This window comes from Corvus kubaryi, unplaced genomic scaffold (assembly GCF_017639235.1).
Source record: "Corvus kubaryi isolate FWS band 111438036 unplaced genomic scaffold, C.kubaryi_AGA036_p1.0 65492, whole genome shotgun sequence".
In the NCBI taxonomy this organism is placed as follows: Eukaryota; Metazoa; Chordata; class Aves; order Passeriformes; family Corvidae; genus Corvus; species Corvus kubaryi.
Genome location: NW_024582048.1, coordinates 63,933 through 79,911, shown reverse-complemented (window position 1 = coordinate 79,911; position 15,979 = coordinate 63,933). Strand labels below are relative to the sequence as shown.

Genomic DNA, 15,979 nt, shown 5'->3' with positions numbered 1-15,979 from the left:
CTGCTAAGAGCATGTGTTGGCTGTTAAAAGCAGAGAGTGAAAACATTATAGCAGGAGGAAGGGAGATCTGACTATTCTATGCCATGCAAATGCTAGCTTTTTTAGATTTTGTCCATTTTTCAGGTGTATACAATCTCCAAAAGTGGCCAGAACAGGCAAGAAATGAAGGACATTTGATGTGCTTGAATGCCTCACCTCTCCACCACAGCCATTCCCCTCACACAGAGTAATTGGCCTAGCATTGATTATGTGGGAGATGGATTGCCACGCACATTTATATGGCAATTAGATTTTATTATTTACCATTTAACATGCATCACCAATTTTCCTCACAGTCCATTGCACAAGCAGACTGCTTTGGTTTTACATCTGTTTAATCTTTTTCAATGCCAGTGCTCTCCATCTAGTCTTTAGTGGGGGTAAAAACAAGCAGAGAGGAATAAAGCGGTGGGGAATCTGAGGATTTTTATTGTCAGGAAAATGATAAATGTTTTTGTGTAACTGTTTCTTGTTTGGGGAAAAAACATTTCTTGAGAACAGAATTTCTGGGGAAATGGTGGATTTTAACCTGGAGAAATCTTCAGATGTGAGCACGCACTTCTTGAGTATCTCCTTTTGTCTATTCAGAACTTCTCTCCCAAGGACGTTGTTGTGTTGCTGCTGTCTCTTAAACACCACCTTTACTTGCTTGTGTAACATAGGCGCATTTGTGTGATCCTTGAGGAGTACTAAAGTGAGACAGAAATTGTAGTAAGAATGAAATCTGAGCACCAAGAAATGCATGCAAAAGTGGACAGCACATCTAGCAGAGCCCTAAGAAAAAGTTTCTAGGCAGAAGAATATTTGCATGAGTATGAAAAGCCTTCAGTGCAGTTCTGAGTAGTGTGATGGAACCAGGAGATTGGGGAAAGGTGAAGCAGCAGCTCTATCTCCACTCTGGACTGCTGTGGAAATCGGTGGCAAGTGAAAACTGTAAGATGCTGTTCCTGGCCCACCCATCAACTGTAAATTCTTTCTTATACCTCTTAATTCTCCTTGCATTTTTTTTTTTTCTGTCAGTGTGGACTACGGGGCAGTGCTACAATGAAATTGTAAAAAGTCAAGTATCAGTCAGGGGAAGAAATATCTTCAAAGTTCAATTCTCTTGACAAATAACTACAATATGTACTATGTGCCAATAAGGGTGCCTGAAGAAAATCCACAATGTCAGCATTTCAGTGCTGGTGATTTCTTTCTTTTTTTTTTTTTAATACATTTAATGGTGTATTCAAGCAAGATACTGAAAGCAGTGTAGAATTGGGGTGAAAAGATCAGTTTCTACATTCCTTCCTAAAAGAGTGACTTGCTAACCTAGAAATTCCTCTTTTCTTTTTTTTTTTTTTTCTTTTTATTTGCCTGTAAACATTTTGCCTTGCTTGGTTATCAGTATAGGGAATGTGAAAGATGAAAGCCACCACCTGTCACATCATAAAACAGCCTCTTGCCTGAAGTATTTGAAAGGACAGATAACTCAGCAGAGCCTGGACAAGTAAACTAGCCACCCTTTCCCTCCTTAGGTGAGAGAGGGTCTAAAAGTGATAGAATTAATCACTCCAACAGGACAAATATTTGAAAAGACTATTTTTCTTAAAAAAAAAAAAAATCACATCAAAACCAAAAGACATCAACCACAAATCAATACTGAAGCTACAGAATGGACTCTTTGAAGTAAGTGGACATAAAACACTAAGTTTACATTTTCATGTCCTCCCTCAAGTGCCCTTGGAAGTGGTAGACAAAATTCAGTCATGCTTTGCTCTAGCATCAAGCAGGCCTGTGAATGCACAGCAAAGTGCATATTCTCTGCTGCAAAGGGGGTTTGAAAAGCCATATGCTGGAGCGTATGTGCTGCAGAAGCTCTGTGGATGCATCATTTAAGCCTTTGTCAACTGTTCTTCAGTTTATTAATGGGCTATGATCACAGCGGGCTTCTTGGTTTATGAAAAAAGAGCAATTATATCTCATCAACATTTTTAAAAGGACCAAACATTTTATTGATATGGAACAAAGAGCAAGTGTTTACTCAGGATTGATGAAGGTGAGGAGACACTCTAGAATGAGCACTCATCCACTATTCAGGCCCAGTTCCTTTTCTAAATCGTGTGCTGAAATCCCCCATTTGAAAGAAAAGTGTCCGCTGTGCTCCACCTATTGCACAAAGTAAATGTGCAAAAGGTGGGTGCTCTTGTACACTGGGGAGGTGGGAAGGTCATCAAGGCCAGGTAGGTTCCCATATTTCAGTGAATGTCAAAGACATCTGAATGCCTGCCTGACATTTTCATTTGAGACAACAGCCCTTCGAGATTTGAAGACCAGGATGGTGTCTGTTCTTTTAGTCCGTGCATATTCAGCTTGTGCAGAGTAATTTATTTTCACAATTCAGTTGTGTCAAAAATACTGTGAGCTGGGATTGTGTGGGTTGTCCTAGGATGAGTTCCCCATGTACTTTGTAGTGCAATTATTAATATACTACAAAGCGATTTCTATTGATCTGGTAACAGCAGCTCGTCTGTTTTAGGAGGGACTGGAATAAAGTGAGCACTTTTTTCTTTTGAGATTAGACTTTCCCTATGGCATTTCTCAGCCTTTACAGTCCTCCATCCTCTTTGCCTGCCTGAGGGAAGAAGCTGTTGTATGCTTGATCATTTTGAAATAGCATATTTGGAGAAAAGTATGCCTGACACCTTGGCTTCACCGCAGCCAGATGTTCCTTTGTATTTTCATGTGTCTTATAAAGGAATTGTGGAGATGCCTGCTGTGTTTTCAGAATCCACCATGGCATGCCAGGGCTATCCATCTCTTTCCTGGGGAGTAACACCACTCTAGTACACCACGAAGAACTCTCATTCCTAGCCACGATGGTGATTTAGTGCAATGTGACATTAGAAACATGACAGAGCAACTTCTTCCAAAGTGAAAGGGAAATTAAGAGAATAGCTGACAGTATATTTAAAACCAGCAGCACAACAAGAGATTGGGGGAGAGAATGTCTGCTTTTGGAGAGAATGATGGATTTGAAGATGCTTTTGGTCAGCTATATAAAAATGGGATGTTGTCTTTATGGGTTACAAAAAAGTCAAGCCACAATTCCCTCCACTGTTTTAATTCCTCCTTATTTTTTTTTACACGGAACAATATTTGAATGAATGGTTTTCATTTCTTGTCAACAAAGGTGTTCAAGAAATGAACACCAGATAAGTACACAAAGCACACAGGTCTAGGAGAGTAAAGAAGTCTAACTACATCTTGGCTAAACTACTTGCTCCCTGATGTCACCAATCTCCTGTACCAAACTACTGCTGGCCTGGTTAAGGGGTCCAGGTGCACCAGTCACACCTGAGCAGTATTCTTATGTTGTTGCCATTATAAACACATGGAAAACAATTCTTTCTCTACTTATGTTTGAAGACAATGGTAGCTGTTACATGAAGCTAATAGTTTTTGCCCACCAGCATGTATCATGTAAGAATTCTCAGGAAAGGAGAAAAGTCTATGAAGTGACCTGTCAGCAATAGTGCCAGATAATAGCTCTTAATAACTTCTTTTAGTTATTCAGAAAATAGAACAGCATTTTCAATCTTTGTTTTACATTTCTTTGGTTTAGCATTTGCAAAGTTCTTATTTTGAAGGAATGCAGAGGCTTGGGATAAAAAAAGATGAGCTATTACAGGAGGACTTGGCATTTGTTTTACCAACAGTTGTGTGTGACTCACTGTTGTGTGGTGTTCTGTGTGCTTTTGCATAGTGTGATACCAATAATGAATACATTGAGAACTGGGGTTAATTTATTAGCTAGCAATTTGTTTCTGTGTTAAATTTACTTGTTGTTAAAGCACAGATCAGCTCTAAGTCAGAAAAGAGATAAATAGGTGTAAATAGGAAAGATCCTCTTGGAATAAACAAGGATCTGCAGTACCTATAAAAGATGCAAGTTAAACCCACTAAAATCTTCTCTTTATCAGTGCTTATGGCATAACTGAGCAGTACCATCATTGCCATGAGCAGGTCTAGCTCTGAAAGTGCTGCCTTCCAGCTGATTCCTCTGGCCTGCCATGAACGTGCCAGTGAGAACATGCCTGCAGCACATTTGGTTTTTTTGGCCTCAGAAAAACAAAGAGAGGAAACAATCCTCCCACTCCAACAAAAAGGAGATAAATCTGTGCACTGACTCCTAATACAAGAAAGAAGAGAGTTGTGAGATCTGCTTTTAAATAACTGCTTTATTTGAAGCTTCTCCAGTGATCAGAAGGAAATCTTGGTTCACTGTATTACCTCACCCATTTCTTTACTACCTGCAACTTTGCCTATGAGAGGTGACACATATTTTATGTAAATTGGCTATTTTTCTTCATAAATTAAAGAAAATCAGGATTCCCATGAGAAAAATGAGACTTTTTCAGGAATACATTTAAAAAATCAAACTGAACTTTAGAAGAGAATATGTGCAAGAAAGGCAACAGCTGAACTTTACTTCCAGAAACTGTGGTTACACATTTTCTGTGGGTAGCAGTGTAGCATTAGTGTTGCATTTAGGCTGCAGCCAGTTTACACAGTGTCATAATCTTGTAATATTGATCTGATGAACTGTGGTACCTTACTTCATGAAATAACTTGCATGTAATTCACACCTGTAGGTAGCCAGATACACAACAAGGGATTTGTTCTGGAGTAAAATTTCCAGTAGTGAAGCTGTACTTACATAAGAAGTGAGAAAGAGAAAACCTGGGAATTTGTATTGTACTGTGTTGATTCCCCTGATCTCATTTAGCAGGAGCAGGGACAATCTTTTTCTTTTCTGAATCTCTGCCGTTGCATGTTCAATATAAAATATTTTAATTAACAATATTTTCTGCAATCCTATCTTGTCTGAAAGTCTAATGGATTGAGTTTTGTAGGAAACTACTTCTTCATTGAGATGAACATGAAAATGGCATATGATTAATTAAAGGTACAATGCAGAAATTTTGTGATGGCAGATAAGAAAAATTACCAAGTGAAAATAATTAACTAACTTGCAAACAAAAATAAAAATCTGAATTTTGATTCCAGAGCTTATCCCCTAGCAAAATTTGTGTCTGAGAGAAAGCATTTTTTATGCCAGCAGCAGCAGCAAACTTGAGCCACATATGGTATTAAACATTTGATATTAAATCTGGGAAGATTTAGCTCATAGTCATAAAAATATTTTTTATATAATTTATAAAAGGTGCAGTCTAATAGTCAGTTTGGCTGCTCAATACCTGAGATATGTATCTGTGTAGTGTACTTGCTAGTACAAAAGCAGAACTCAAAGTTACTTTGAACACCAACAAAACTGAAATATTACCCAGAACATGTTTTTGTAAAAATTGTATCTTTAGTGGTATAAAATGATCCATCTAATTATCAACACTCTGTTGATAATTAGAGACACACAAAGGTACTGTAAGTAAACTGTAGGGATACAGCTTATTTAGATTCAATATATTGTACTTCACTGCATATGATACCTAACTGGCAATATTCCAGTGTATATTTTCAGGAGCAAATGTTCTGAATTCCAGCTTCTATGTTGGCACACTGACCTGGACTTCTGCTAGCCATCCATCATAACTGGCACCTGCTGTATGGCTGTGCATAGCAATCTCAATAGGTTTGAGAGATGGGTAGCAGGAATTAGCAGGGGATCAATCTGAAAGGTTGTGGTTTTAAAGGTCTAACTAATCACAGAATAAAAAAGGTTACTTGGAGAGTATATTTTTAAAAAGACATTGCACATGTCATGTGCAATAGATCAAGTTTAATTTTTTTATCATAGAAATTATTTTCTTAATACTATTCTCTGGAATGGTTTCCCTCTTTTAAGTCTGTTGGGATCAGTTGAGATGAATTATCTCTCTATTCTGAGCTGACAGTGACTGAAGGCACAGAACTTCAGGAAACCTGGAAAGATTTTGCTTTCTAGGTGTTCTGTCTGAGAAAAAGATGAAGAACATGCATCATGACACAAGTGTTTTAACATTGTTTTCAGTTCAGCAGATTGAAAAATGCAGGAATCTTTCTGCTGTGAATGAATTAGATCCCATTTGTGGAAACAGATGGATCACCATATTTTAATCTGTTATGTTTAATCTTGTGCTTGTGAGATTTACACTGTACCTCAGAACTCTAGAGGAAGGCAAGATCTTATTTTCCAAATCGTCTACATGAAATGGATAAAGCTTGAGGTTTCTTAATCTATGATGCTACAAAGGTTGCTAAGACTTGCTTGGTTTGCTTATAAATTTAATAATATGCATGTTCATAAGCTTTTTGTCTCTATTTCACTAATTCAAATGCAGTTGAATTTTAGGGCTGGTATGTAGTGACTAAAGATTTTTCTCATTCTGATAGACTTTTATTAGTTTCAGGCTATTTCCTTGCAGGCAAACTGTAAACCATTACAACCAGCACTAAATTTTGGTCCCTTTCAAACAAGAAGTATGCCAGGAGAACAAGTAAAAGGTGATTTACATCAATAAGAGGGAGATTGGAATTAGGGGTAGCGGCAATAGTACATTCTGAGTTCTGTCACTGTAAAACCTTCCTACAAAGCTCAGCAAACACAGAATTAACAATTTTGCATTTGAGGTGATGCAGAAACACTCTTTGGTACTAGAGCACCTGGTCCTGTGGCCTAGGCTCCAAAATCAGCCAGACTGTAGTTTTCTACTGGAAAGCACAATGTAGATTAGAATGTATATTCAGATAACCTGCCAAACATTTGTACTAGCAAAAAATTCTGTCATTGATGAGGATTTAATGCCCAGGTAGAAACTGTGCTGTGCCTGCTTCCCTTCTCTGGCCAAGTAGCAGTCAGGTTCTTTTCTGCAGCATGTCCTCAGCAGCAGGTATGGAAAGTACCTGGTTAAACTTGCAGCCTGACACTTAAGGCACACTTAGGGAAGTCGTTATGGTTATGTTGGTTTGAAAAGATGACTGTTCTGTCCACCAGACACACCCAACACATGAAAGAAAGGTAGAGCCTGAATTGTTTTAAAACAAAAAAAGCATACTCCCACTGGTGTTGAAGGGGAAAGTTATAGTTATGTCCTTTCAAAGCAAGTCTCAGAGGTAAGAATTGCTTGAAGGGAGAAAAGCACTGGTTTTCAGTCCTGAGTAAGTCACCTGAGGTCCATCAGAGCAAGCTGAATTATTAGAATTACTTTTGGCAATAAAATTCTGTTTGATCAGTGTTCATACTGCCATTTTAAAGGCATCTAAGACCCCTTGTTCCCACGACTGGCACAGAGTGTGAGTTTAGTGGGGATGGTCTTTTTGCTGTTTAACAATGGCATCCCTAAGTTTCTCCTTTCATGTGTCCTTAAATCTTTTATTTTTTTGATGTACTTCTGAATGGATGATTCTGGATTCATGGACTTCGGGTGGACCTTGTTGCTTCACTTATTGCCTTTTATCTCACTGTGCTGGGTCCATCACTGGTGTGGCCTGTGGTCAGGCTCCCTGAGTATGTGAACAATTGCATAAGCTCTAGATGGGTTTCTAGATGGGGATTCTGTGATTTAACCCTCCTCTCTGAAACAGATGCATGTTTCCTGAACACAAGGTGGCACATGAAAAACATGCCCAGGTACTTCTGAGTAATCAGTCATACAAATTTGAAGTCTACATTTGCAGCTAAAAAAATACAGTCCTGCAATGCCATAGAATCATACACGTTATCAGTGTTTTCTTCTACATTTATTTTGAAGAATGTTTGTTTAGGACATATGTGTCATTCCGCACAAAAAGGCCAGAAGATCAAGTGGTTCAAAGGTTGTTTTTTGGTCCTTTTTTGTATCTAATATCTATTTCTCCTCAACAGGTGATTTGTATATTGGAGGAGTGGCCAAAGAAATGTTCAAATCCTTGCCCAAACTGGTGCATGCAAAGGAGGGATTCCAAGGCTGCCTTGCATCAGTTGACTTGAACGGACGGCTCCCTGATCTCATCTCAGATGCTCTCTTCTGCAATGGGCAAATAGAAAGAGGATGTGAAGGTATTAAATATGCTGATTATATATATCTCTCATATTGAAAGTACTGTGCGAATCCTGCAATATTTTGTTGGTATTTACACTCCATACATCAAGAGACTATATTTTACCTGCTTCTAATTGATCTTGCTTGGCCCTTTCTTACATAAAGGCTGCATTTTTTTAGTATTATGGAGATAAGCATGTGTCTGCCCTAAAGCACAGAGATTGATCTGAGAACATGAGTTAACTTCAGAATGTTCAATGTAGGTTCCTTACTTCTCCAGTGGCAAGATTTTTTTGCATGTATTTTGTTTACTTCTGATGTATTTTAATTAATGATAACAACAGTTACAATTAGCTTCAATTAAGTTCTTTATATCTTCATAGCACTTAGGCATTAGTTAATGCTGAGACTTTAGCTAAGTAATTCCAATCTCAAAGCAGACATTTTGAGTTGCTTAACTCAAGGCTAATTTATGAAACTTTTTAATACCAATATTTTTGCTTGTCCCTGAGATTAGTATTGACATGAGCATTTCTGTCTGAAATCAGTAACAGACAAATATGTTTTATCTTACAATTTTATGTCTTTATTGACTCCTCTGGAATACCATGAAATTTAAGTGAGGACAGAATTAGAAGAGGTGTATTTCTAATTCAGGGGTGTCAATCTCTAGCTATTTTTCCAGCTGTCATTTGATCCCACGTTATTTTTACTATGGTTTATGGAATAATTTGAATACATTTTCTGTCCCTGAAAATCTAATTTATTCACATAATTCTGGATTTTGTGTTTATGTTCAATTTTATTTGTTCTCCCTTCTCTCAAGTGCCATTCTTCTCTGGACAGAAAAATGTGTAAATGACATTATAAAATCAATTCCAAGTTGGAATCTTAATGATTTTGATATCAATTTTGTTAAGTATGCAAATTGACATTGTAAAAATCAAAGGAGAGCTGGGGGGTTCCTCAAGTTTCACAAGATAAAGCTTCGTGATGGATAAATTCTGTCTCCTCTTTTGTTGTGCCTACAGTACATTTGGAGAGGTGGAGCTTTTTTGTTCTTTACCTGCTACTCTTAGTTAGCAATGTATGTTCTATTGTTAGCACATAGAAACAGGCACTAAAGCTGCAGAAAAATATAAGATGGGAATTTTACATATTTCTTTCAGGAGTGCAAAAATATGTGTAAATTAGTTTGCCACTGAGTTTAGAAAATTAGATTCTGCTTCCTGAGTGGTTTTAGCAATTCCATCCCTGCACCATCCCGTCAGAGAGTCAAAGTATACCTTAATTCCATTATGCATTTCATAGCTTCTTTTGAAATTATGTCATTTCCTAAATGAATTTCATGTACTTCAAAGAAATATTGCCACAGGCCTGGTGTGTGAGTCCATCTTTTAAACCACTGGCACAACTCAGCTATCAATGAATTTAATAAAGCTACCAACAATTTAATAAAGTCCATACAACTATTGTCCTTTTTGGTAGAGAGTTTTTTTCCAACACCAAAATCACCTGACACAACAAATTGGTCAAACCAGGTGTGCTGCCTGGCTCCCAGAGAACTGCCTCCTCAAAAATCTTCTGCCCTCAGAAGGAAATCTGACAGCACGGAATGAAATATCCCCTTCCAACCTTTCTGCATAACCTTGCAAGTTATCTCTTCCATCTCACTTGTTTACTTCCAGTCCTCATGTCTGACCCATCTGTCAGTCTTTTGTTTGCAGACCATGAATCAGATGTCCAAAAAAGTGTTCTTCCACCTAAAATATGATTTTGGTCACTTGTGAATTTAGGTGCCTCCTAGAAAACCCTTGCATGCCTCAAGCTGCTCCCACCTCTGCTGCTGTGTCCAGCCAGGACTGTCTCCATCCTTAGAGAGCTGAAAGCTCTGCATCAATCTCACCCTGCAATGGGATGTGTGAGCCCTGGAATTCCCCTGAGACATCATGTCCAAAGAGCTCAGGACACAGCAGCAGAAGTAATTTCAGAAGTGTTAGTCACCACCACTCTCAACCCCAAAGACAGCTGGTACATGTGCTAAGACATCAGGTTGTTGGAAAATCTGTCCTGAGAAGTGAGGCACTTGGATTCTTGGATTTGTTGTTTTTCAGATTTATGGGATTGAATTCCCCAACTTTCAGGTATATATTAAAAAAAAAACCAAAAAAAGCCCTTTTCTCTCTTCTGTCAAAGTCTGAAGCCATAATATACTGCTAATTATTTTTATCTGTTAGATTTTGCACTTAAAATATTTATATTTCTCAATAATTTGACTGCCCAGGAGTGCATGAAACATTTTTGGCAAGCCCACCCATGGGATTGCTGTGGCATGTTGGAAGGTTTGCATTTTGAAGCTTCAACCACAGGCAGAGAGATTTCTCTATCATTGAACATGAAACATAATTTACACTCAGCTGAATCCACCTTGTTGACAAATTTTCAATGACTAGAACAGACAGAAACTAACAGCTAGAAAGATAAATATGCTAACCAGCTCTTTGAATTGTTAATGGCAAACCCCAAAGCCAGGTTGTGTCAAGGCTGTTTTCCTCTAGTCAATTCAATTGTACTTCCTTTTCCCACTTAAAATAAAGTATGATACAAACATAGTCTTTATATAGTTAAAAGAAAAATGCACTGTGTGTACATGTGCATATAAAATGTAATTTGAGTGTTATATGAACTCTATGAAAAATTTCACAGTATTAACATACATGAGGATTCTCAGTGGTAAGATAAGAAATTTGTTTTTTATAATACATTGTAAAACATCTATGGGTCAGTTTATGATGCTTTTTGTGATACATATTGCATGTAAACCCTCACATAAGACAAATGTAAAGGAGATCAGAAATCCAGTCAATTAAAAAGTCTGCAGTGAAGACTGAATAAATTAGAGTATTTTAAAAATTGAATCTAAAAAAAGAAAAAGTGCTAAAGAAGGGTGTATTACAATATTTTTACTAAATACCTTAGTTCTGCAATATATAAATACATATATATGTGAAAAGATGAAATTTTTATGGTAAATATCATAGTATTTACCACCATTAAACAGTCTTCTGTTCTTTGGGGAAAAAAAAAATCCTACTTTTGCTAAAAGAAATGCTTATATGCAAGCTAGTCTTGATAGCAATTTTAGAAAAATGACTAATATAGATAAGCCAGAAGTGCTAAGAATCAAATTGATACAAAAAAAAATACCTCACTTTAGCAAGATTGTATCTGTGGTTTTTTTCTAAATATGTGTTTTCACATGCACTTCCTAATGTGCCTACAGGGTCCTGCAGTTTATGTACTTTCAAGTCCTTGTGACTTTTGCTCTACTTTTGCAAAGATGAGGAAATTCAACATTGCATAACTAAAGTGTAAATAAATCCATGAATATATAACATTTAAACACCTACAGATATTTTCACTTCAGCTTTGTAAAGTTTCCGAGTAGCAGAATCTGGTGAGAAAAAATGTGTCTTGTCAGCTATGGGATTCTGTCATTATAATCCTCTGCTCAAGAAAGGGTGATGTAATGCCCAAATGTTTAAACTTCTGGGCTCAGAACTCCAAAGAAAAGGAAATCACTGTCTAATGTCTGCCTGCTGCAGTCAGTTATAGGTGGTGGTAGCCTTATTGTTACTATTATTATTATTATTATTATTATTCTAACAGGAGAAAATAGAGGAGTTAATAATTTTGCCAAGACAGGGATGCACCCTGCCCTCGCTCTCAGTCACTTTGGTGACTGTTCCAAGCCCTGGTTCAGAGACTGAGCTGTGCCTCATTTAAAGGAAGAGGCCATTGAGCTGATTTAAATCATATTGATATGGATTTTTTTAAAGTACTGGCAAATCAAAATAAAATCCCACACAGATATTTAAAGAAGGTCTAATGGAAAAGAAGGGTTACGAGGATTTCTCTCTAGGGCATGATTTTTAATTTATTTATATAATCTTTGGACCAGCTTTGCCCTGTCATCACTGACTGGCAGTGGGAGTTTCAAATGGATATTGATGTGTCTCCTCCAAACCAATCTGGGACAATTTTATAATCCCAGAACCAAATTTTTCCTTGTAGTGTCAAGAGTTAGTGTGAAATGTGTGTGTGAGCTCATGGTAAACTGTGGTTCACGGTCTGTATTTCAGTCTTCATTCACCAGTCACAGAGAAAGGCCTAGAAAAAAAGACAGACCACAGAGGATGATGGTGCTAATTATTCTTAAATTCAGTGTATCTGAACATGACAAAGGGCTAGTCAGGATTCAGCCATGCATTTACTCTGTTAATGCATTCATAGCTATCCAAGAAAGAAAAGAAACCCCACTTTTAATTTTCCTCCATTACATGTCATCAGCTCAATTAACCATTATATTTCTAGTAAAATACTGGCAAATGACTGCTTTCTTATTTTGGCTTGCCTGAAGATTTATGGCTATTAGCATTAATTTGTTTGCATTATATGGCATTTCTTTCTCTCTTTAACAGCAGCATGCACTTTATTCTGACTGGTTTTTTTCTGTGTTTGCTGCCATTTCAATATTGCTTACTAACATTTACTATATTTTGCTTTTTTATTTTGCTGACAAAGTTGCATTGATGAAAGCTGATTTGCAAGGTAGATAGCCCTGTGTGTATTAAACAAGACTGAAACCCCCAATGCACAGTTGGATTTCTGCAATAAATGCTCTGTACATTTCAGAACTAAAGTGTGATATTTTGTTGCTTATTTTGTCTTTCCCACCCCTAAAACAATGGGCTAAATGAACCTTCATTTTCCAGCATTGCTTGCATAAAGGCTTTCAGTCTTGAATATGTTTGTATAGTGATTGCTTTAGTGCTTTGATCATTCCTTTTTGAAATTTCTTTATATTTCAGTAGTCTAGTTATGATTCTCTAGAAATAGAGTAGCTTTGTTTTTCATGTGTATGTCACATTTTGGCATGCCAGTTCATTAGTAGTCTGATTTTCTGCATTTCCCCTTTAAAAAGGAACCTGCATGGGATCCCTAAAGCATGTGAATCAGTTCTTGTCAACATTCCTGCCAAAGAATCCCAAACTGCCCTGAATTTCAGACCTAAATCATTTTAAATAATTTGTGGGATTAAAATAATTGTAATAGCGTAGCTTCATTTTATTAGTTCTTAAAACTTGTTTCATTTTTCTATTTCATTACCCAATCTTTCATATCCCAGAGTTTTGATTCCTGTGGCATCTGGCTTTGCTGTTTGAAATGTATTTACAGGAAGAAATAATGAAGTTTTTAGACAACAGTTAGCCAGTTAATGGTCTGACACGAGATTAACAAATAACTGACAACAAAGTTAACATTCCCACTGTACCTGGAATAATTCTGCTTCCATTTTGTGCATTCTCATGTGTTTGACATAGCAATCTTACAACTGAAGCAAAACCCCCCTTTTAATGTTACATGCTGCTCCAAAACCAGCAAGTTTATGTGCGTTTGACTTGGTAACTCTTTGCTCATTTGATTTGAGATGTTGGCAACTACTCGATGTGACCCACTGAGAAGTGCCTTTCTTTGGAAGATGAAGTGCAAGTCCTTTTTTGTGTGTTCTCATTAGGCCCCAGCACAACGTGCCAAGAGGATTCCTGTGCAAACCAGGGCGTGTGCTTACAGCAGTGGGATGGATTCAGTTGTGACTGTAGCATGACCTCCTTTAGTGGACCATTATGCAATGACCGTAAGTACATGAAAAAATGTCCCTCTGAACACCTGAGACCTTCAAGGAAACATTTGAAGCAAGTGCCTGAAGCTTTATATTGTTTTAATATAAGATATTTAACTGGACTGGTAAACCCTATGAAAATCTGTAAGGCTTGTGGTAAGAAAAAAGAATATGCTTTATAAATTTTGAACATGCAGTATCACACATGAGCAGAACTTGGTTTTGTTACACTTGATTCCAAGTCTAATGTAGTGATGGTTACCTGTATGATGTAGTCCCTTTCCTGCATAAATATTGCAGATGGATTTTTTTTTTTCCTGATTGAAAGCACATTTTACATTTTGTTATCTTAATGTAGCACTATGACAAAGGCTATAATTACTGTGAAAGAGTTGAGAAGGCTTATTATCTGCCTTTGTGGGTTTCTTTAGGTGACACACTAAACATGCCAATAATAAAAGCACGCTGAGTATTTTAGTTCTTTTGGATTTCATCTGAATAACACACAGCAACCATCTGGTCTTTCAGGAAAAGCTTAAATGTGTCAAAAATAAGGGTCCTGATTCACCAGCTTCACAATGTAGTTTTATTCCAGTCTAACCTTATTGATCTAAATAGAATTATGCAGAAGTGATGGTGGAATAATAATGGAAGAGCCATAATATTCCACGGTAAATGATAAAAGTGACCTACTGAGTTTTGGTTTTAATTCATCACATTTGTAATATCCAAATGTTGCATATTTTTCCACCCATATGAAGATGGAATTTCCTTAAGGTTAAGCATTTTTATTTCTATTTGTATGCATTTATCTGAAAGAATGATTGTTGATAGAAAGAGTTACATAACTTTCAAGTCAAGCATTTTGGATTTTTCTGTCTTGTTCTGGTTCTCCACTCTACAGCAAGGTGTGCCATCTTGGAGAAACCCTAAAACAGCAGAATATTTATAATCTGAAAATCTTTTGGCTCAAATTGTGTTTATCACAAGGCTAGGAAATTAACTGCATGCAAACCTAATAATTTATTCCCATGAAAGTTCCATCATTTGAAAACTAGGGATGGATGAAAGGACTCATTCTGCTTCTCTGCAATTGCTCTCATGGTAGAAATGAAATGTGGTATCTAAAACTTTCAGCGATTTGAGCAAAGGTTTCGGCTCACTTTATGTATGAGTTTGCACTTCTCAGCAAGGTACATGATCAGTCATATTGCTAAGCATACATTTTTAAAAGTTTCTTCCCCCTACCTGCTACAAGAGAAAAATGTTTCTGTTTTGCTTTTAAGTTATTTCTGTTTTGTTATCTTTTGAGTTGTTTCAAAAGTAACTAAAACCTTTGAATAGCAAGTTGCAGATATAACATCTCACAAAGGAAAGCTCTGTTTATAAGTGTTTTTGTAGTAATTGCTGTGTGGACCCGGAATATTCTTTGAATTATTTCTTCAAGTGACAGCTAATGCATAAATTTGGCAAATTGATGAGCTTACTTAAGAAAGATATTTACCAGTCTGTGAATGCTCATTTATATAGTAACATCATGGACTACATTGCACACAATTGAAATATTTCACAGTATGCTATTTCTGATGATGGTCAAGGAGTCCTTTCAGTAGATGGGTGCTAAAAATACTGACTTTATTCCCAGACAAATTTGTTCTACAGTATTTTTATTTATCACGAGCATGAAATATAAATTTATCCTTGATATGGATGTTTTGTAATAGAATGCAGTAAATATAATACATTTGGTTTCTGCTTTATCTTGGCTCCTTAGATTAGTTAAGACACGAAAAAAATCTGCAAAGCACATCTAATGAAAGAATTTTCATAATGATAAATATGGCGGAAAGGAGGAAAAATGATGTTGGCAGTGTCACCTGCATGCTCCGAGCCTGCTCTCTGCTACTTTTGCAAAGAGCATAGTGGGAAGAGAAATGATGAAATGTTACTACAGCTTTTGAAAAGTGGCACAGGCTGCACACCACAGACTGAGCTTTGCAGCACTGAAATAAGACGAATTCCCTTCTTGTGAGGAAAGATTATCTCCTCAACAGGTCTGGAATAGCACCTGCTTGTTGGGGAAAATGCAGCCCGTTCAGGAAGGATGTAGCATGTTCCTGAGCATGTTTCCATTGCAGATTGTGTGTGGAGCAATTCTGGTTGACAGAAGCTCAGATTTAACCCAGTGTTGCTACTCAGGCAGGCCCTTGGCTCAATTTACTGGTGTTTTATATAAAATGGAATACTCAAGAGGTCA

General features: G+C 37.0%; 1 long non-coding RNA gene across 1 annotated transcript; it reads left to right on the top strand.

Moving 5' to 3' along the window:
- Positions 1 to 734: 734 nt before the first annotated feature.
- LOC121673547 lies at positions 735 to 14,199 on the top strand. Its single transcript, XR_006019235.1, has 4 exons — positions 735 to 747; positions 5,321 to 5,331; positions 7,883 to 8,056; positions 13,618 to 14,199. It is a non-coding gene; the product is annotated as an uncharacterized LOC121673547 (long non-coding RNA).
- Positions 14,200 to 15,979: the final 1,780 nt, after the last annotated feature.